Source organism: Peromyscus maniculatus, chromosome 17, assembly GCF_049852395.1.
Source record: "Peromyscus maniculatus bairdii isolate BWxNUB_F1_BW_parent chromosome 17, HU_Pman_BW_mat_3.1, whole genome shotgun sequence".
Taxonomy (NCBI): domain Eukaryota; kingdom Metazoa; phylum Chordata; class Mammalia; order Rodentia; family Cricetidae; genus Peromyscus; species Peromyscus maniculatus.
In genome coordinates, this window is record NC_134868.1 from 7752855 (window position 1) to 7776706 (window position 23852).

Consider the following 23852-nt stretch of genomic DNA (forward strand, 5'->3'; position numbering starts at 1 on the left):
GCAAATGAAGCTCAGATCATCCCTTGCCTTCAAGCCTAGTGGCATTACAGAGCTATTGACTGAGGACAACAGGGCTTTTTGCATAACCAGATGCAATAAGGACTGGAGCAGAATTCCTGGGCAAGGAGGAGCAGTGGCCAGAGAGAAGGGAAGAAGGCAGGGTTTCTGTAGATGGTTAGGCAGAATGGCTCAGGCCAAGGAGGAGTGAGGAACAAGGAAGAATTTTTTTTGTAGATTGTAGGTGAATCAGGTCAGGAGAAGGGAAGAGGGAGGAAAGATGGAGGATGAAGGAACAGGGGATGAAAATGAGATCAAAAGCATAAGAGCTTAATTATTACTAGGGCTATGAGGGGACAGAAAAAGAAGGGACAGAGAAGAACTGAGAGTCAGAATGGGACTGAAGCTGTGTAGATAGAAGTTTGTTATAGGGAAATAAACAGACAAAAGAGCATGGTGTGCATAGATTCCTTTCCCTCAGATACCCCCACGTCAAATGTAGTGTCTTTTCCAGGACCCTGGGAAAGATTTTCTCAGGGAAGGCCCCAGGGAAAATTCTGTTAACTACCTATACCAATGTTCATTGGCCAAGCTAACATATCAATAAAGTAATCAGGCATCCCATATTCAGAGATGGAAAGAATATCATGCATAACCTGAGAATACATATTGCACTTTGCAACTCTACCACCAAGAAAATCTAACGTCTGATACGCTTTTTGTTTTTACATGTGGGTGAATTGGAAGTTTTCTAGCTTTGAGAAGATCCCAGAGAAGGAAAGTCTTCTACAGTAGATCCAGACTTCAGTAAAGATAATCCCATCACTTAGTCCACATGATCTACAGCCCCTATAATACTGGGGCTACCAGTAGGAATGAAATATGTCATCTGGGACTCTCTAGTGAAGTAAATGATGACAGGACAAACACTTGGAATTCTGGAAGGAAACTCTTCCATCTGCAGGAAAGAACTGTGTATCTTTGAGAAACTGTTCCTGGCACACTCCCAGACAGTGGGAAAAACAGAGTGACAGTGAGTTTCATGAATCTGTAACATTTGATCTGATTCGACAGACTCGCTACATCATAAAGTGAGGTGAGTCCAAGAGCAATTCATTGTAAGATAGAGAATATCTCAAACCTGCCATGACCTAGATAGATATGAAGACACATGCAAGCCAAATGACTAGGTAAACACCCACCATTGCTGTTCATACTTACTAGTTAGCAGAAGATTTAAAAAAAAAAAAAAAAAAAAAAAAAAAGCATTCCTTCTATTTTCAGGGATATGAAGAGTTTAAGCTGAAAATGGCTGAAACTGCATAACAGTGTCACTTGGGAAAAGCCATGAAAGATTATGGGGACTGAAAAGAAAAGACTTCCCACTGGACAGGGATCCACCTGACAAATCTGACAGCCCCACTTGGTATACACAGAAGTGAGGTTGTATAGCTCAAGGTAATACTGGCTGCCTGAATAGACATACCTGTATTTGATTGAAAAGAAGTTTAAAAGGTTATGGATTAAAAAAAAAAAAATGAACGTGCAGGCATGGGAATGGATCTATGCAAATGAGCCAAAGAATGTGTTTTATATTGCATATTAGAGCTTACAAGACAGTGTCTACCACATAGCAAGTACATTTTCACCAGTTGTCTTCCATTGATCTGTCATTAGCCATGCCAGCATGGACATCACAGACAGATGGGCTTAATCAATTCAGTGACTGAAATGAGAGCAATGTTACAGACCTCTACTGACCAAAGCTGCCTTCCCTACTGTTGCATTTGGGTGTTCAATTTTCCAAAAAGAGAAACCAATCCTAGGACACCAGAGAGAGCTTTTCCAAAGAAGACAGGGAGTCATGTGATGTCAAATTGACTACCTTGTTTTTTCTTTTGATCTGGAGAGAGTAATTTCTTGTTCTAACAGGGGTAGATATCTATCATGGGTGAGGATTACCATTCTTACCAACAATACACCACAACTATAATATCCAAGGATGATTGAAGTGTTTGATTCTCCAGTGTAGTAGCTCACTAAGGACACAGAACTCTCCTTAGGGCAAAGGAAGTGAAGAAGTTGGTCCATCATATAAACACCTGTACATCATACAAACACCAACAGAAGTGGTTGGCCTGCAAGAACATAGTTAAGAAACAGATGAGAAACAATATTCAATAAAGATAGGGCTTCAAATTTCAGGATATGTGTGTATGTTGAGTCAAAATCTTTCAATAGCATTATACAGAAAAAAAATGGTTCTACTGTACCATTCTTGTGTTTTTTGGTGTTTGTTTGTTTTGTGACAGGGTCTAACATTATAACTAGGATGGTCTTGAACCAGTAAGTTCCTTGTTTCAGCCTCTCAAGTGCAAGTATTATAGGCATGCACCACCATGATGCTCTACTTTTCTTCATGATGCACTGGGGATTTTGTCCCATCTGTCACTGAAACTCCAGGCTGCCTGTGTATATCTAGTCCACAAACTTTCAAAGTTTAGCAATGGAATTCTACTGAACCACATGCTATGGCTCCCATCTGCACAGCCAGGCTCTGAGAGGAGTCATCATCCTGACAATAGGAGGTAATCACAGAAGGTGGCTGGGCTTCTATCAAACTGTGTTAACAGGGAGGAATATGTGTGACATTGACATTCTCCATGCTGGTAGCTAATGATACTCTCTGATTCTGTCTAGTGTGATGTTAAATTGAAGAGTCAAGCTATCAAAATCTGAGGAACTACAGATTCAAAAAAGAATTCAAAGTCTTCAATGTATGGTTCAGATAATCCTACAAAACAAATCTTGTAGACCAGCATTGGTGGTCCATCTGAGGACTAACAGAATCTAAAAACAACTTCCTTAGAGGAAGGGTATGAGTACAATATTGTAACAAGGCCAACGGCAGTAGTTGGTGCTGTTAATAAATTATTAAACTTCTTCTCTAACACCCCTTAAAGGGGAAGCCCTTGGGAATCTGGGACTAGCTATTGCTCAAAGGTCTATGAGAAACTTGAGACAACCATCACAAGAGAAAGAGTGCTGTGAACATAGAGATAGATGACTCCCCAGATCTCACTTCAAGAATCGAGTTTGTCGCATCATCTAGGTGAGCTAGTCTTTCAGCATCTGCCTCAGCTACAGATAACATGCAAATTCAAATGCATGCTGTCCTGGAGAGGGGGCATTCAGTGCTTACCATGAAGTTGTCATGAAGTTCTAGCCATTTTCCTGTGATTGTCAGACATCAGCTCACCAGACTTTAGATGCGTACTTCAGAACCTGTGTGTTGCTGAGGCTTCACGGTACCTTCTCTCTCTGTCCAGTGCTACTACCTTCATGTCCGTTATATTTATGGAGCCCCTCACTGACTGTCTCAATTTCCAATATCTGTTTTGACACTTCTAATATCACTTCCTATAATCTTCTCTCTCTCTCTCTCTCTCTCTCTCTCTCTCTCTCTCTCTCTCTCTCTCTCTTTTTTTTTGGTTTTTCGAGACAGGGTTTCTCTGTGTAGCTTTTGCACCTTTCCTGGAACTCACTTGGTAGCCCAGGCTGGCCTCGAACTCACAGAGATCTGCCTGTCTCTGCCTCCTGAGTGCTGGGATTAAAGGCGTGTGCCACCACCGCCCGGCTTATAATCTTCTCTTTATTAATAGTTGTTTTATATCCAAAAGTCTGAGCTGACGCTTGGCTAAAGCCACATATCACAGTCTCACACTTTACTTTTAAAAGATTATTTATTATTCTCTTATTATTCTCTCTCTCTCTCTCTCTCTCTCTCTCTCTCTCTCTCTCTCTGTTTGGGGGGGTGGTAAAAACCATAGCATATATGTGATGGTCAGAGGATAATGTTCAGGACTTGGTTCTCTCTGTCCACCATGAATACCAGGGAGCAAATGCACATGCTCAGATGTCAGGCTGTGTAACAAGTGCCTTTATCCACTTAGCCATCTGGCCAGCCCTGAGTTTCTTTTTCTTTTTTTTTTTCAGTTCCTGTCTTTTTAATTATTCATACACAACTACCCGTCTTCTGGTTTGTTGAAGCAGTACGTCAGAGACAACACTTGCCACAGTAATGTGTGTCAAAGTGGCTAGCCATGAAAACTCCAGCACCACACTCATCAGAAGGACACTCGCGACGAAGACGGCTAATTTTGCCATTTTCATCCACCTTATACTACTTTAGTACAGCCAACTTAACCTTCTTCCTCTTATGCTTATTCTCCTTGGGAGTGATGTAAGACTTCTTCTTCCTTTTCTTAGCACCACCACGAAGTCTCAACACAAGATGAAGGGTGGACTCCTTTTGAATATTGTATTCAGACAAAGTACGGCCATCTTCCAGCTGCTTACCAGTGAAGATCCGCCTCTGCTGATCAGGAGGAATTCCTTCCTTAGCCTGGATCTTGGCCTTTACATTTTCTATGGTGTCTGAGGGTTCAATCTCAAGTGTGATGGTTTTCCCTGTAAGGGTCTTCACGAAGATCTGCATCTTGGCTGCGGTTCCACCGGCATTCACAGATGGCGGATCAGAAAGGAAGAGCCGCGCGGGTCAACCGGGCTTCCTGGCCCAGGGTTTCTTTTTCTTAAACCAAGCCTTCTCATGTGATGTGTTCATGACCTAACCAGAAACACTTCTACTTCAAACACTGGATTACGCCAATTGATAGAAAAATCTAGTTACTTTTCCTTTTAAGTCAATTTCCAATTTTTCTAAAAATATCAAGAGAAATATAGAACACATTTAGCAGGAATTTTGATTCCTTGGAGGAATGCATTTTACTTGTGGTTAATTTGAGACACAGGGAGCTAGTGCTGGTCAGCTTTCGTTGTTTTAGAAAGTGTGCAAGACAGTAAACAGAAGAAAGGGGGTGATTTATTTCAGTTCGCAATTTCAGAAGTTTCTATCCATGACCAGTTGGCCCTGTTGCTTTTGGGTCTTTGACCAGGTAGTATTTCATGGCAGTGGACACTGGGCAGAGGAAGCTCCTCATTTCACAGCACACAAAAAATAAGGACATAGCCAGAGAATCCCAATGGCCCCTTCAAGGTCACTGTGCCAAAGAACTAAATTGCTTTCACTATACCTGGACTCCTCAAAGTTCCACCGCCTCCCCACATCACCAAAGGGAAGCGGCAAGCCTTCCACTTATGGGCTGTTGGGAGATGTTTGAGATTCAAAGCTCAGCAAGTGTGTGTGCTATCCTGAGAAATCATAGTTCTGGTTACTTACCATGTAGCCACTGTACGTCCGAGAGACAGTAGTATATGTCCCGGCACAAATATTCTAGAGGTTTTATGAAAGAGAAATTTAAGGTGAGTACATTCCCACTCCAGCTTTGGTTTGTTTTCAATCTGCCTTAGAGCAGCGTTCCCATTTCTCAAAAGGCTGCAGCTGAATCTTTATGCATGTTTGTTGTTTTTCTTCTTCCCCAAATCATGAAAGATTAATTACAATTTCCATGAGCATTTGTGTGGACTGGGAACTCATTTATTCTCCTTCAACTAAATGCACTGAATGCTCGCTAGGTAGCAGGGGTTTGAATAATAGGAGTTAGTGATATAAAATTGATACAATGTAGCAATAACCCCCAACTAGAAGGGAAAGTGAAATATCCCATCCTTCCTCCCCATAACAGGGGGAAGGAACCATTACCCAGAGTTTCTACATAATGAATTCCCTTTAAAGACTCAAAAAATAAAACAGAAGGAAGGAAGGAAACACAGAAAGAAGGAACAAAGGAAAGAAAGAAGGAAAAAAATTAAATGTCGTGATGGGCAGGTTCATTGTTTTGATTGTAGTAATCATTTCATGGTATATGTCAGATCATCATATTATATATTTAAATATGTATATATTTATGTAATATATACACACAAAATATATCTACTACAACACACACACACACACACACACACACACACACACACACGCTTTGAGTCAGGTTCTTCTATGTCCTCTAAGTTGGCCTCAACTAGCAATCCTTGCTGTGGATATTGCTCTATATAAATAAAACACTGATGGTCAGTGACCAGACAGGAAGTAGGTGGCCAGGCAGGAAGTAGGTGGGACAAGGAGAGAGGAGAATTCTGAGAAACAGAAGGCTGAGGAGGAAGACACACTGCAGCCACCGCCAGGACAAGCAGCATGTGAAGACTCTAGTAAGCCACCAGCCACGTGGCAAGGTATAGATTTATAAAAATGGGTTAATTTAAGATAAAAGAACAGTTAGCAAGAAGCCTGCCATGGCCATACAGTTTATAAGTGATATAAGAGTCTGAGTGATTATTTTATATGTGGACTGTGGGACTGCGGGGTTTGGAGAACCTGGAGAGAAGCCCTCCAGCAACAAATGGCGCCCAACGGCTCGAGTTTCCACCTTAAACCTGAGAATATTTAATAACCAGTTCTAAACAGAGCCAAAACCAGGTTCCTGCTTCATGTCTCATACGGGCAGCTAGATGCCGCAAAATGCAGGTTTGAACACTGGCGGGTTCCTGGCGTGTGCGTTTGACCAGCAGTATGGCGGAAATGAGGCGTCTGCCAGCAGCACATTATGCTGTGTGGTAGAGTTAGTCTTTACTAGTATTAAAAAAAGAGAGAGAGAGAGAGAGGTTTCTGGGCTACACGCTGCTTTGATAAAAGCGTAGATCTACTATTTCTGAGACTTGATGACTCACAGAACTGGCAGAAAACGCCATGTTGGTAAGCTGAAATGGGCAGAGCCAGCAGCCACACCTCCGTTTCAGTCTTAAAATAGTGCAGTTTAAACCAATAGGCTCAAGGTAATATAAAAAATAAGCCACGTAAAGATGGCTACCACACAGAGAATCTGGATTATGTTCTCTTTGATATTCGTAACTAAAGAAAAACATTTGATTGCAAAAGCTGTTGAGTTATGGCAAAATGTATATTTTAAAGGTACCTTGACTTCAAAATTTGGATATAAGGATATGTTACTTTGGAAAAGAGGTTTTGCTTTTGTTTCCACAGAAAGCAAGAGGCTGTGGATTTGTTCCAGATTAAGATACATCAGGTTTCACCAGCCAAGACCCCCTGAAAGGTCTCCAATGAGACCATGGCCCAGATGATCCAACATCCAGAGCGGTTTCAAGGCAACTGGTTCACACAATACTGCCTCAAGGACTACCCCATAGGCCTAAAATTTTCTTTGCTTCCCCATAAGATACAGCGCCCCCCTCCAGCAGGAAGTAGTAAGAGATGCTACGCCCAAATTCCCAAATATACCAAGCTGGCTTTAGAGGTGGAATTGGCTCACTCCCCCTCTAAACCCAGACATATTGCTTTAAAAAAAAAATGGTTAAGAGATTCTTGTGTCCCAAATCAGAAGAGCCCTCTGGTGTGGGACACAAAAAAAAACCAATATTTTTATTTAAAACAGGTTGATTATAAATGTGATCTCTTTCTAAAAAAGAAAAGGGGATATGATATAGATATATAGGAGGATATGGAGATGATAAGATAAAAGGGTAGATTAATGAACCTACTTTTAAAGAACAACTTGTTTAAAATGTTTTACATTGGTATAAATTTTAGTTTATTGATACAAACTTGAATTAATTTTGTTATACTGTATATATATATATTTCTATTCTTGTTTGAGGTATTATGTTTAACTCATTTAAAATTGTAATGGATAATTAAAAAATAGTTTAATAATTAGTCATCTATGATAATCATATCTGTAGCCATGTTAGTTAAGTCTTCTAGGTATACATAGATATATTTCAGATAGATAGGTTATCTTCAAACACTTCATAGACCTAGAGAATATGGCATTTAAATAACTTAAAATTCTGTTGACGTGAGACACAATTGCTCCTGGCTGCACCAATTGATCCCGAGAGAATGTTGGGCTTCTAAGACATTTCCATTTGGAAGTTTGTCTTTTTGGCACAAAATGGCCTACTGGGCAAAGAACTGCCCTTGCCTTGATGGTTGACAGTACAAATATAATGCTGTCCTTTCTGGATAAGCGGGACACAAGGAAAGTGACCACTGTACTCTGCCAAGACAGGGTAAGATGGTCTCTCAGAATTCCTGCTTCTGAAAATGGTCTGTCAGATACTCTAGGCCTGTAGCCAATTTGAATGCACCAACAATGCTGAGAAACATTAGGTGACTGTCCAGGCTGCCAGCTGTCTTGGTCTACTTTTGCAAGATTCCTGAAAGTTGCTTGCATCCATCTACCATTTCTCAGGTACCATTATGTTCCTTCTAAGGTCTTTGATGTGGTTGAAAACTAGATAGTTATAATTTCCTCAGTTATGATAAAAGATAAGTTAGATATAAAACCTTAAACTCACAAATATAAGATAGATAGGACATCTTCTTTAATATTGTAACTGTAATTCTTGCTCGATAATTGTTTTGTTATATGTAATTTTACCATGTTAAAGTTAAAACCTTCCTTTTTAAAAAAAGAAAAAAAGGGGAAGTGCTGTGGATATTGCTCTATATAAATAAAACACTGATGGTCAGTGACCAGACAGGAAGTAGGTGGCCAGGCAGGAAGTAGGTGGGACAAGGAGAGAGGAGAATTCTGGGAAACAGAAGGCTGAGGAGGGAGACACACTGCAGCCACCGCCAGGACAAGCAGCATGTGAAGACTCTGGTAAGCCACCAGCCACGTGGCAAGGTATAGATTTATAAAAATGGGTTAATTTAAGATAAAAGAACAGTTAGCAAGAAGCCTGCCATGGCCATACAGTTTATAAGTGATATAAGAGTCTGAGTGATTATTTTATATGTGGACTGTGGGACTGCGGGGTTTGGAGAACCTGGAGAGAAGCCCTCCAGCAACAAATCCTCTCTTCTCATCCTCTTAAATACTGGAATTATAGGCTTAGGTCATATCTAGAACAAATACATACATTTTAAAATTATACCTTAAAAGAAAAGATGAGGGCAGGCAGGAGGAGGATGGGGATGAGGAGAAAGGGGAAGAGGAAGAGGCAATAAGGCCCTCCATAAATATACTGAACACAAAGGTAGTAGCACTGGACAGAGAGAAAGGGTACCATGAAGTCTCAGCAGCACACGGGTTCTGAAGTATGCATCTAACATCTGGTGATTCATAGTGAATCTCTAGCCTGATTTGAGCTGGAAATGTAAGGCAGGATTATCAGTGTAGGAACTACGTCGGCTACCTCTTGATAAGATCTGAACAGGTACATCCAGGGTCCTCCTCAGAGTTCGGACACCTACAGCCTCTACTACTGTCATCGATTTCAACTTGCACATTTTTAACTAAAATTCTGAGACAGGTGAAAAATCCCACCTCACATCTGGCTGTAATTCAACTAGATGCTGGCAATAATATTCTAATATGAAATATAACTACAGTTCCTTAGCTGCGGTTCTGGTGTAAGTATCATTTATTAGTGAAGACTTAACTTTATACACCACTTGGCCGAGGCCAATGGTAAACAGAAGTGGAACATGTAGTGAGTATGTACAAAAATATCTCTTAAAAAAAAAACTCAACAGTGAATACAGGACATTTTGTAGGGTGTTTTTTTCTCTGATTAGTATAGAGCTGGACATTTGCCAACCAGACATCTCCTAAACCTTTTGCCATTATTTTATTTATGTCACATATCCAGTGCTTTCCTACTCTTTTTTCCTTGAGGTAGAGAAATTGCTTTTCTCTTTTCTCTGCAAATTTACCTTTAATAAAAGACTCTATCTATCCCCAAAGCCCTTCAGTCTTGCTCCTGCTGACATGAAGGCAAGCATACTGGTCAACAGAATCTTTACAATACTTCAGTCATCCCTGAGTAGAACAACAAAAGAGTCACATTGCAACGGTAATAGGTAGGACCTGCACCTTGAAAACTTTCATTGGCTTCTGATGCAGACCAATGGAACCTTTCCTTATAGTGCTTGCCTGTAACTGTGTCAGGAAAATCAGTCTCGTATAACACACACACACACACACACACACACACACACACACACACACACACACACACCGGGGGGGGGGGCGGCGAGAAAACAAAAACATTCTTGTTTTCCTAAATTCCTCAAGAAAATGGTTTGGTCCATTTGCAGTCTTCCTAAAATGGCCGAGTGGAGAGGAGAGAACCCAGACTTCAGACTGTAACAGTGCTGCCAATTCCTAGGCAGATTAAAGAGAGCAAATGTCTGACAAGCAGAGATCCTGGACTGGGAAAACAATATCTACCTCTCCAGTTGTGAAAACTAGATACAGTAATAGTAGAACTGCTGTGTCCTAGCTCTTATTACTCTCTCTTGCTCTCCTCTCCCTTTCCCCCATCTCAAGCCCCACCTCTCTCCATTTCTCCTTTTCTTTTTCTCTCTCTCTCAGATTCCTGCATGTGGATGAAATGTGGCCGATCCACTCATGCTCCTGTGGCCATGCCTTCCTCTGCAGGATGAACTGTACCCCCTCTGGAACCATAAGTCACAATAAACCCTCTCTTCCATAAGTTGCTCTTGGTCCAGGCACAGTAACAGAAAAGTAGCTAATACAAATCAACAGGCTTAAATTCCATAAGCTACATGAGTAGCAATGAGTGAAAGAGGCAAGAAAACTACATTGTATATAAGGTCATTTCCCAAAGGGGGAGTAGAAATTTAAACTCCCAGGAGCAGTGATGAAATTGTTTCTCCATATTCTCAAATATAGTTTGAAGGTTTGGGGACACAAATCGTTGCCAGTTGTGTGTAAAGCAAACATCTTCTGGTTGAAGCTCATCATTTCATTCCTATAATGGTGTATTTTGATAAACATGGGACTCTTTGGCTTAATGAGGTCATTTATTAATTATAATGTTTATGGTGGGTATTTTGGAAGTGAAGAATAATGGATTTCTCTGTGGTTTTCAATACATAATAATTACTGCCATTATTATTAATTTTTTTATTTCTCAGATTTATCAACTGGATGCTCGTTCTAAGCCTAGTGAAATTTTCGTTGACAATCTTGCATATGAAATATGACATCTGCATACTTTAAGTTTGTATATTTTTTCTTGAGAAAATGAAGATTCTTTTTACATTTATCTATCTTTCCTATCATCTACCTGTTAATGTTATTTATGTTCTTTTTCTTCATGATTTTTAAGGTTTTATTTATTAATTATTATTATTATTATTATTATTATTATTATTATTATTTAGATTTGCCCTCTCTCTTGATGTAGCTGTTAACAGCGAAGTTTCCCTATTTGTCATGTGAGAACTATTTTGCTGGTGATGTTGTGTAGCGAGCACATACCCCGGTTACGGGGGAGGAATAATCACTCTTTTTTTTATTTTTTATTTTTATTTTACAATACCATTCAGTTCTACATATCAGCCACGGGTTCCCCTATTCTCCCCCCTCCCACACCCTCCCCTTACCCCCAAACTACCCCCCATTCCCACCTCCTCCAGGGCAAATCCTCCCCCCGAGGACTGCAATCAACCTGGTAGACTCAGTCCAGGCAGGTCCATCCCTTCCTCCAAGACTGAGCCAAGTGTCCCTGCATAAGCTCCAGGTTTCAAACAGCCAACTCATGCAATGAGCACAGGGCTTGGTCCCACTGCCTAGTTGCCTCCCAAACTGATCAAGCCAATCAACTGTCTCACCTATTCAGAGGGCCTGATCCAGCTAAGGGCCCCTCAGCCTTTGGTTCATAGTTCATGTGTTTCCATTCATTTGGCTATTTTTTTTCAATAATTGAGTAGAACCAAAATTTATTATAAGCCACAGTCGTCCTAGGGACCTCCATGCTATATATAGAGCCTCTATGGTTCTATGGGTTGTGGTCTGATTGTTCTTTATTTTATATCTAGAATCCATTTATGAGTGAATACATACCATGACTGTCTTTCTGGGTTTGGGTTACCTCACTCAGGATGATTTTTTCTAGTTCCATCAATTTGCCTGCAAATTTCATGCTTTCATTGTTTTTCTCTGCTGAGTAGTACTCCATTGTGCATATGTACCACATTTTTTCCATCCATTCTTCCGTTGATGGGCATCTAGGTTGTTTCCAGGTTCTGGCTATTACAAATAGTGCTGCTATGAACATAGCTGAGCATGTATCTTTATGGTATGAATCAGCATTCCTTGGGTATATGCCCAAGAGTGGGATGGCTGGGTCTTGAGGTAGTTCGATTCCTAATTTTCTGAGAAACTGCCATACTGATTTCCACAGTGGTTGTACAAGTTTACATTCCCACCAACAGTGGAGGAGTGTTCCCTTTGCTCCACATCCTCTCCAACATTGGCTGTCATTGGTGTTTTTGATCGTAGCCATTCTGACAGGTGTAAGGTGGTATCTCAGAGTCGTTTTGATTTGCATTTCTCTGATGATTAAGGATGTTGAGCATTTCTTTAAATGTCTTTCAGCCATTTGTAGTTCTTGTTTTGTGAATTCTCTGTTTAGCTCTTTAGCCCATTTTTTAATTGGACTGTTCAATATTTTGATGTCTAGTTTCTTGAGTTCTTTATACACTGTGGAGATCAATCCTCTGTCAGATGTGGGGTTGGTGAAGATCTTTTCCCATTCTGTTGGCTGTCTTTTTGTCTCATTGACTGTGTCTTTTGCCCTGCAAAAGCTTCTCAATTTCGAGAGGTCCCATTTATTAATTGTGCTCAGGGTCTGTGCTGTTGGTGTTTTATTTAGGAAATGGTCTCCGGTGCCAATGCGTTCAAGAGTGCTTCCTAATTTCTTTTCTATTAAGTTTAGTGTAACTGGATTTATGTTCAGGTCTTTGATCCACTTGGACTTGAGTTTTGTGCATGGTGACAGATATGGATCTATTTGTAATCTTTTACATATTGACATCCAGTTATGCCAGCACCATTTGTTGAAGATACTTTCTTTTTTCCATTGTATAGTTTTGGCTCCTTTGTCAAAAACCAGGTGTTCATATGTGCATGGATTAATGTCAGGGTCTTCAATTTGATTCCATTGGTCCGTATGTCGGTTTTTATACCAGTACCAAGCTGTTTTTATTACTATAGCTCTATAGTAGAGTTTGAGGTCAGGGATGGTGATGCCTCCAAAGGTTGCTTTATCCTATAGGATTCTTTCAGGTATCCTGGGTCTTTTGTTTTTCCATATGAAGTTGAGTATTTTTCTTTCCAAGTCTGTGAAGAATTGTGTTGGGATTTTGATGGGGATTGCATTGAATCTGTAAATTGCTTTTGGTAAGATTGCCATTTTTACTATGTTAATCCTACCTATCCATGAGCATGGGAGATCCTTCCATTTTCTGATATCTTCTTCAATTTCTTTCTTTAGAGATTTAAAGTTCTTATCAAAAAGGTCCTTCACTTGTTTAGTTAGTGTTATCCCAAGCTATTTTATATTATTTGTGGCTATTGTAAAGGGTGATGTTTCTCTGACTTCTTTCTCAGCCCTTTTATCATTTGTGTATAGGAGGGCTACTGATTTTTTTGAGTTGATCTTGTATCCTGCCACTTTACTGAAGGAGTTTATCAGCTGTAGGAATTCCCTGGTAGAGTTTTTGGGGTCACTTATGTATACTATCATATCATCTGCAAATAGTGAAAGTTTGACTTCTTCCTCGACAGTTTGTATCCCTTTGATCTCCTTTTATTGTCTTATTGCTCTAGCTAGAACTTCTAGTACTATATTGAATAAATATGGGGAGAGTGGACAGCCTTGTCTTGTTCCTGAATTTAGTGGTATTGCTTTGAGTTTCTCTCCATTTAATTTGATGTTTGCTGTTGGCTTGCTATAAATTGCTTTTATTATGTTTAAAAATGGTCCTTGTATTCCTGATCTTTCTAAGACCTTTATCATGAAGGGGTGTTGGATTTTGTCAAAGGCTTTTTCAGCATCTAAGGAGATGATCATGTGGTTTTGTTCTTTCAGTTTGTTTATATGGTGTATTACATTGACTGATTTTCGTATGTTGAACCATCCTTGCATCCCTGGGATGAATCCTACTTGGTCGTGATGGATGATTGTTTTGATGTATTCTTGGATTCGATTTGCCAATATTTGGTTGAGTATTTTTGCATCAATGTTCATGAGGGAGATTGGTCTGTAGTTCTCTTTCTTTGTTGCATCTTTGTGTGGTTTGGGTATCAGGGTAATTGTAGCCTCATAAAAAGAGTTTGGTAGTGTTCCTTCTGTTTCTATTGTGTGGAACACTTTGAAGAGGATTGGTATTAGTTCTTCTTTGAAAGTCTGGTAGAATTCTGCACTGAAACCATCTGGTCCTGGGCTTTTTTTGGCTGGGAGACTTTTGATAACTGTTTCTATTTCTTTAGGGGTTATTGGTCTATTTAAATGGTTTACCTGGTCTTGATTTAATTTTGGTATGTGGTATTTATCCAGAAAATTGTCCATTTCTTCCTGGTTTTCCATTTTTGTGGAGTACAGGTTTTTGAAGTATGATCTGATGATTCTCTGGATTTCCTTGTTGTCTGTTGTTATGTCTCCCTTTTCATTTCTGATTTTGTGAATTTGGGTGCTCTCTCTTTGCCTTTTGGTTAATTTGGCTAGGGGTTTGTCTATCTTGTTGGTTTTTTCAAAGAACCAACTCTTTGTTTCATTGATTTTTTGTATTGTTCTCTTGTTTTCTATTTTGTTCATTTCAGTCCTCAATTTGATTATCTCCTGGCGTCTATTTCTCCTGGGTGAGTTTGTTTCTTTTTGTTCTAGAGCTTTCAGTTGTGCTGTTAATTCATTGGTATGGGATTGCTCCCTCTTCTTTATGTGTGCATTTAGAGCTATGAATTTTCCTCTTAGCACTGCTTTCATAGTGTCCCATAAGTTTGGGTATGTTGTACTTTCATTTTCATTGAATTCTAGGAACTCTTTAATTTCTTTCTTTATTTCTTCCTTGACCCATTGATGTTTCAGGTGGGCATTATTCAGTTTCCATGAGTTTGTGGGTTTTCTATAATTTTTGTTGTTGTTAAGGTCTAACTTTAAGGCACGGTGATCTGATAAGATACAGGAGGTTATTCCAATTTTTTTGAATCTGTTGAGATTTGTTTTGTGTCCAAGCATGTGGTCAATTTTTGAGAAGGTTCCATGGGGTGCTGAGAAGAAGGTATATTCTTTTGTGTTAGGATGAAATGTTCTGTAGATATCTATTAGGTCCATTTGAGTCATAACATCTGTTAGGTCCTTTATTTCTTTGTTAAGTTTCAGTCTGGTAGATCTGTCTTTTGGTGAGAGTGGTGTGTTAAAATCTCTCACTACTAATGTGTGGGGTTTGATGTGTGTTTTAAACTTTAGTAGTGTTTCTTTTATGAATGTGGGTGCTTTTGTATTTGGAGCATAAATGTTTAGAATCGAGACCATTTTGGTGGATTTTTCCCGTGATAAATATGTAATGTCCATCCTGATCTCTTTTGATTGATTTTAGTTTGAAGTCTATTTTATTAGATATTAGGATAGCTACACCAGCTTGTTTCTTAGGTCCATTTGCTTGGAAAGCCTTTTCCCAGGCCTTTACTCGGAGGTAGTGTCTGTCTTTGAAGTTAAGGTGTGTTTCTTGTATGCAGCAGATGGATGGGTCCTGTTTTCTTATCCATTCTTTTAGCCTGTGTCTTTTTATAGGTGAGTTGAGACCGTTGATATTGGTGGATATTAATGACCAGTGATTGTTAATTCCAGTTATTTTTTTGTGGTTGTGTTGTGTTGTCCTTCTGTGGTGTATGTTGGCGTGGGATTATCTATTGCTTGATTTTTCATGGATGTGTTTAGCTTCTTTGGGTTGGATTTTCCCTTCTAGTGCTTTCTGTAGGGCTGGGTTTGTGGACAGGTATTGATTAAATCTGGTTTTATCCTGGAATATTTTGTTTACTCCGCCTATGGTGATTGAGAGTTTTGCTGGGTATAATAGTCTGGGTTGGCATCCGTGGTCTCTTAGTGTCTGCATGAGACTTGTCCATAATCTTTTAGCTTTCATAGTCTCTATGGAGTAGTCTGGTGTTATTCTGATGGGTTTGCCTTTATATGTTACTTGGTCTTTTTCCTTTTCGGCTCTTAATATTTTTTCTTTGTTCTGTGTGTTTAGTGTTTTGATTATTATTTGGCGAGGGGACTTTTTTTTTTGGATCCAGCCTATTAGTGTTCTGTAAGCTTCTTGTATCTTCATAGGTATTTCTTTCTTCCTGTATGTCCCTGTCAGCTGCCGCTGGGTCTGTCTGCCTCTGCAGGCCGCCGCTGTGCCTGTATGTCTCTGCCAGCTGCCGGCTGCCGCCGCTGGCCTACCTACCTGTGCTTATCACTGCCACCGGGCCCTTCTGCCGGGCCTGAATGTCCCTGTAGGCCACCGCCGCCAGGCCCGTCTACCTCTGCGGGCCACTGGGCCTGCATGTCTCTGCTGGCTGCTGCCGGGCCTGTATGTCCCTGTCAGCCACTGCCGCCAGGCCTGTCTACCTCTGCAGGCCACCGCTGCGGGTCTACCTGCGTCTGCTTGTCTCCACCGCCGGGCCTGTCTACCTCTGTGGACCGCCGCTGGGCCTGAATGTCTCTGCTGGCCGCCGCTGGGCCTGTATGTCTCTGCCGGCTGCTGCTCGGCCTGAATGTCCCTGTCGGCTGCCGCCGCCGGGCCCATCTGCTTCTGCAGGCCGCTGCTGCGGGCCTACCTGTGTCTCAGAATAATCACTCTTGATTCAGACTTGGTATAACACTCATTTATTCACACAGTAAGATTTCAAGCAACATTCATCCTGTCTCCCAAATGGAAGCAGGAGTACCTCTCCAGGTGTACAGGTCTAGACTCGCCACATGTGTTCCTCTGGATCTTGGGTCAGCCTTCCTCAGGTCAGCCATGTCTGCACTGGGGACAGGATGTCTCTGGCAGAGGAGAGTCATCTCAAACGAGGGCCTGATGAGCTCTGTTGGTCGGGTCTGAGGCTTCATCTTTTATAATCTTTCCTGGCTGGGTTTCTAGTCTTATCCCTACTTCCACACATAGCTTATAGCTTATCACTACTCCAATCGTGGTTTACTTACATCACTCTATTGCGTATCACTCCTGACCAGGGTTGTTCACCCTAGGCCTTACATTTGTCTTCCTTTGGGTCACTGATGTGACTAGCAAGCAGTTTCCATATTTTATAGTTGGGTTTGCCAATCTTGTCTTACATTGCCTCTACATTTTAAGTTTGGAAGGCACTTCATGTAGCTAGGTTAACGAGAACACATTTTGATGTGAGTTATGGATCTAATTCACTTATCTTTCCTTTAAATGGCTACCTATTGTATTAACACCACTTCTATAAAAGTGTGTTTACATGAGAGATTTGAGATGCTTCCTCATCATGAACAGAATATCAACAAGTGTCCAGGCCAGCAATGGCCTTCCACTCTCTTTATTTATTTACCCACCCTTTCATGTACTTTCATGCTATTTAGTGATCTAAGATTAATATCTTTGTTTTAATAACTGATTTTTGCTGCTCTGTCATATTTCATCCATACTTGACTTTCCATATTAACTTCAAAATAGATTTTCATAATTCTAAGGAAATAATTAACTTGATCCTACATATACACAAAACAAACATGTATTAATGTAACACTTGGCCTAAAAATAATTAAAAGGCTCTTTGTGTTTCTAGGTTTTTAACAAATTATGCAAAACAGAGGTGATTTAGCGTTTGAAGCTGTTGTGGATTTCCCCTGTAAATTATCTTGGACTTGAACTTGTGGCGAACATTCTTTGTCTGTGACAGAACATTGTTTTGTTTATTTGGCCAGTGTTTCCAGGCTGACCTGGAATTCACTATATAACACAAGGTGGCCTCACATTGTGCCTCAGTTTCTCAGATGCTGGAATTTTAGGTGAACCTCGCTATATCAGGCTAAACTTTCTGTCTCTGTTAACATTAGTTTCAGTTTTCCTAAAAGATCATTTACTTCTTCCATAACTACTTACATATTTTTTCTAACTCTCGAGTTGTATATTATTGGGGAATATTATTTTAAAGTGTGTTGCATTTTTTCCCACTGCTTTGGTTAACAATTCAAAGATGTGTTTGATTAAATAAAATTAGCCTTCCAGCAGGAGGCTGAGTCAGCAAGTAACTGACAGGAAGTGGTAAGGAGGAACCACAGGTAGCAAGGGTTTTTTAAGTGGAGGCTGAGAGAAGGACGCTGGGTTTTTTGGAAGATACCAGCAAAGGGAGAAGGTGAGCTACTTACTATTCAGCCTCTCTGAGAGAACAGAATTCCACCTTAACCATAGAATCCCGAGTTCTTTAAATTTAGATAAAGTTTCCCTTAGTGGCTTTGAAAGAGTCCATGCCTGAGGGAACAGAGTCCCCTCAGGCTGTGGTCCTTGCAGCCGAACTGCTGGGAGCAGCTGAGTTACAGTCTCTAATTGGGACACCCATTGCTTAAGGGGCAGTCACTGTAGATAATAAAAAACAGATAACAACAGTGTATTACTTTCCTGTAATCATAAAACACGGGGTATGTATTTAAGATTATATATTTTCCTCACTGCTTCAGTTGTATTGAGCTTTTTAATACATAAATTATTTAATTTCAATTTTATTTATTTTTTCCCTATGGGTATATAATAATTATTTTATTTTCCAGATAGAAATAACATTTTACAAATTATTTGCTTCTAATTTTGCAATAAAGTTACACTTTTACTAAGTTTTAATTAGTAAACGTCAGTCTATTACTTCAGCTTGGAACTTGTAAGGCTTTGATCTGTGATGGGGTCAGTTTACACAAATGCCCATGGGTAACTGAGTGGAAGTTATTTTTCATTTCTGAGTTATTAATTACTGAAGCAGAATACATAATTAGAGTTATAAGATGTAACTAAGTGATTAAATTATTTGGCTTACTGAAAAGTCATATAATTACAGCTATAATGTAATTGATTTTACTTATCCAAGCATCATGCCTTGTGTTAGAATCTTTGTTCTTCTGTGTTCTATTAACTTATTAAATCTCTAGCTTCTCTGTGTTGAGAGGGCTTCTCCCCATGTTGTTCAGTGGACGGGCATTCCTTTCCTGTGTTATTAATGAAGTGTCTTTACCATTACAAAGAGAGGCTTCCTTGACCTCATCTAAATCTGAATTCAAATATGTTTCAGCTGTCCTCTTCTTCTAAAGATTTATTTTATGTGTATGTATATATATGTTTTGCATATATGTATGTATATGTACCATATGTGTCCCTGATGCACTCAGAGGTCAGAACAGGGGATTAGATATCCTGTAACCGGAGTTACAGATGGTTGTGAGCTACCACATCAGTGTTGGGAACAAAACCTGGGTCGTCTGCAAGAGCAACAATGGTCTTAACTCCTGAGCGACCTCTCCAACCCCATTCCTTTGTTTTGACAAAGTATCGGGTGCTATGGTTTGTATCTGAAATGTTCCCGGAGGGATCATGATCTCATGATACAATCACTTCCTCAAAGCTCCACTAATGAAGGAAGCCGATGGGTCCACGGCCACTTGACTGCTCTTTCTGAGCTCCTCTACCTCCTGTAACTATCATGAGACAACATGGTGGGGAACAGTCGACAGATATGGAGGTGTTAACTTCAAAACTGCGAAGGGTGGGAGCTTTAAGACCTAAATATTTTTTTAAGGTATGTCCCCATTGACACACTTCGTCTAATTAGGTCTAACCTCCTTGAGTTTCCAAAACCCCCAAACTGGAAATCTAAAGTGTAACCCCAAACTAGAAATCAAGCCTTCAACACATGGACCTCTGGGTGACATTCTAATCCAAGTGATAACATCTTCTATCTATAACAAATTTATAGCTGTGATTTCTTACTGTTTATACTTGCTTAAGAAAGCTTTTTTTTTTTTTTTGGTTTTTCGAGACAGGGTTTCTCTGTGTAGCTTTGCGCCTTTCCTGGAACTCACTTGGTAGCCCAGGCTGGCCTCGAACTCACAGAGATCCGCCTGCCTCTGCCTCCCGAGTGCTGGGATTAAAGACGTGCGCCACCACCGCCCGGCTCAAGAAAGCTTTTATATTTGTTCTTTTAATTACTTAGGCATATCTTTCATGTATAACATAAAGTAGGGGTTGCAAAGTGAATGAATCTGAGAATATTTTTTATTTAATATGTGAGGTAAGCCCACATAAATAATTGATATAAATTATATTTTATCTTCTACTTTTTCATCTATTTATAATTTATGTGTTTTTATTTCTACTGTGTTTTCTCTGCTCATTTTATTTTTTCTCTTGTTATTTAAGAAGGTTCCTATATCTTTTTCTGAAACGGACTCTGTTTAGTTTTGTCCAGATGTATAACTTTCTGTCATGTTCCTGTTTCTAGTTCTGGTTCTGGATTATATTACACAGGTCCCTCCACTTTTCTATGTACAGCAGTCAATGAAGGGCTTCCTCCATAATATTACATACTATTTTTGTGACCTACATTCCTACCAGTGTCAGATCTTAGATCTGCTTTCTAAGTCCATTACATCCTCACAGCCCATTTCTCTGTATTTCTTAGGTTGGTGAAATTTTCCCTTTTGCAGAAAGAATCTTCATGAAAAATTTTCCTGTACAAAAAGCTCAAAGTTCTGTTTGCATATTTGCATGCACACTACTGTTCATGTACAGCTCCAAAACAATGAGAATTTGGATAGATTGAAAATCCTTGATTCACATTTTCTTTCAATACCCAGAAAGCTTTCTCCACTGTTATCTTGCTTTGTTTGTTTTGGGAAGTGTACGTCAAATCAATTTTTCCTTCGCATAGAATCTTTTCCCCTAGGAGCCCCTAGGATATCGTCTTTGTACTTAAAGCATCAGAGCTTCTCTCCTCTACATCTCAAAATGGACCATGCAGGGCATTTCATCAGGTAGACAGTGGGCCTTCAGAAAACACGGATTTAGCTCTCATGTATTTCTGGAGAGTCTTGTTGGGTGATAACTTTAAACAGTGGCGTTCTTTGCTTCTGCAGAAACTCTGACTGAAGACACACACAGTTTTGCTTCTTTGATAATCTTCTACGTCTAGCACCTTATTGCTAGTGATTTCTATCTTTTAAACATTTTGGTTGGGGTCTTAGCCATTTTAATCTTCTCTTCACCAGCTTTTGTTACACTCCAAGGAAATGTGCTCCTCTTTGTCACCCTGTACTGTGGTACTCACTTCAGAAATAATTGTTTTTTCAGTTGTGTGAACTAATATTTCTTTAACTTTGTCTCTTGTCCTTGAACTTTCGAATTTTAAGGATATTTAATTCATATTGGAATAATGCAATGCATTGCAGGTTTCATCTGCATTTTTTTCACTTTGTGGGAAATACTTTTCATCCGGTAAAAATACTAATTTTCTATCGAATACCTTTACTGAAGAAATATGTGCATATTAAAAAATTTTAATGTCTTAAAATCATCTAAAGTGTTTTAATTTTTCTAAGGTCAGTTCAGTTGTGATTAGAAAAAATAAGTTACAATTTGTCATAAACAATTACATTTCTCACTTTTAATCATTCTAAAGTTAATAGGCAAATTATGTTCTAGATGAGACTGATTATAAATATCAAACAGAAGTTCTGTTTTATTTCTTGGAGAACAAGTTTTCATGCATGACATAATTGTTAAATTGTACATGCTTTAAAATAGCAGAGAGCCGTAGCCCACGTTTTCATTTCTATCATTGAGAGTGGGTTTTAAAAACTCAATGCCATTCTGACATTTTTAGTTGTTTAAACTGTTAACTGTCTATTCCTTTGGGCTTCCATAGTCTTTAATTAAAATCATAATGAAAGCTGCCTAGACTTTGCCCTCAAACTGAGTTTTTATCTTACCGTAAAGAATAGTTTTCTTGGAATATAATTACTCTTAAGTGAGTGAGACTAACAGTCAACTATGTGAGGCATGATGGAAACACCCTAATGAGACATCTAACCTCTTTCGGATGCATAAAAGATTCCAAAAGATTTCTTCAAATTTCCCCCTTTCAATTATTTCCATTTATGAATAAAAGACTGATAGAATGTAAAAGAATATTTAATAGAAATAAAAATAAGCATTCCCTTATGTCATTAAATTAAGGTTTGAAGCAAAATAAACTAAGCCAATCGTAATTCCAGCATGGACAAGAATGGGGAGGAGGTTTGGGAGATCCTACTCTAGCTGAGAGACTATTGGCAACTGACGGCTTCTAGGGCAGGGGGAGGGGGGGCCAGTTTTCTTCAGGGATTTGGACCCAAAAGCCTACCCATATTCCAGTCCATGAACCTACACCCATGTACATACAGACAACATCAAGTGGACTCAGTGAGGGGTGGATGAAGTTGGGAGGAAAAATGGTGATAAGGGTAAGAATTGGAGGGAAGAGAATGGGGGTAGAGTTTATCAAAACACAGGATATCCATGAATGAAATTCTCAACCAAAACAAAATAAAACAAAATTGCTATCTGATAATTCCAGAGAACATGGGACAAACGATTAGTCTTGGAATCTGGGAGGGTGGCTAGATAAGCACGAATTACAATTCATTGATCTCAGCATACAGAATTCCAATACACAGTGTTTAATGACTTTATATAACTTCAGCATCATTATGTGAGACACACAGTTAATACAACTGAAAGACACTTATGCCCATACATTGAAGTTGACAACCACACTTTAAAGTTTCTAAGCAAAAGGATAAGAATAAGTGAATTCTAATTCGTCCCAACACATTTTCTAAAAGAGGTGTTTATCTCTTTATATTTCACTGGTTTTGAACTGAGTTTGAACATATTAGCTGATGTCTGAGTTAAAAACATTAAAAGAAAACCTTAGAATGTTATGGATTTATGTATGTGAACAATTTGAAGATCATCACAAAGAAATTACATATTTAATCTCTTTTGTTTATCAAAAGAAACTTAAAGAATCTTGAACAGTAACATGAATAAACATACCATTTATACTATTGCTTATGGGTTGTTTATTTCACTTTATTGAAGACTCAAAAATAGAACATTGGACCATTTTCAGGGCACTGACTGTATTAAGTTTCCTTGTTATTTCTCCATCTCAATGAGTTACCGATAAATGATACTCTCCTTAGCTGTTTTGTTTAATAATTAACCATTTCATTCATAGTTGATCCTTCTTTTTATTGTCTATATTTTTAGATCAGCCATTTATGAGCTTTCTGATTTTCAAAAGTTTAGTCTTAATTTATTCAGATAGTTATTATATTATTTACCTAGCTTTAATATACTAATAAAATGGTGTCAATTTTAGCTAACGTTTTCAAAGCCAAATTAACTCTACAGTCTGCAACGGGAATAAAGAAAAGTGGGACCCTTTCTGCTGGAACAGCCGTTACTCTTGATGACTGACTACTCTACCTGTGTTGAAGCTCATCCATACTCAGCCTTCTTTGTTCCTGGTCCTTTTTCTCTCCCCAACCCATTCTTCTTCTCCAGTGCAGCTGTATTGTAGATCACACTGTTCTCAAAACATTTCCACCTCTGAAGCCTTTTAAACACCTTACTGAAAACTCTGTCTTTCCCATTGTTCTGGCTGACCGATCTGTTTCTCTCTCTAATTCAAATCTTTTACTTCATCTGACTTCCAATATGTTTATTCCATTAATCAGTTATAGTCCAGCTGGGCAGTGGTGCGCATGTCTTTAATTCCAGCACTTGAGAGGCAGAGGCAGGCAGATCTCTTTGAATCTGAGGCCAAGCTGGTCTACAGAGAAAATTCTGGGATAGCCAAGGCTACACAGGGAAACCCTATCTTAAAAACAAAAGTAAATAAATAAAAATAAAAATAATGGGAGTCAATTATAATCCTTTAAAGTCTTCTTGACCTTACTTCTTAGAAAAAAATTAGTCAACATTATTGATGAAAATCCTTGAGAATTTCATCTTC

At 39.2% G+C, this 23852-nt stretch overlaps 1 pseudogene; it reads right to left on the reverse strand.

Moving 5' to 3' along the window:
* Positions 1-4022: 4022 nt before the first annotated feature.
* On the reverse strand, positions 4023-4495 carry LOC102910597 (ubiquitin-ribosomal protein eS31 fusion protein pseudogene; annotated as a pseudogene).
* Positions 4496-23852: the final 19357 nt, after the last annotated feature.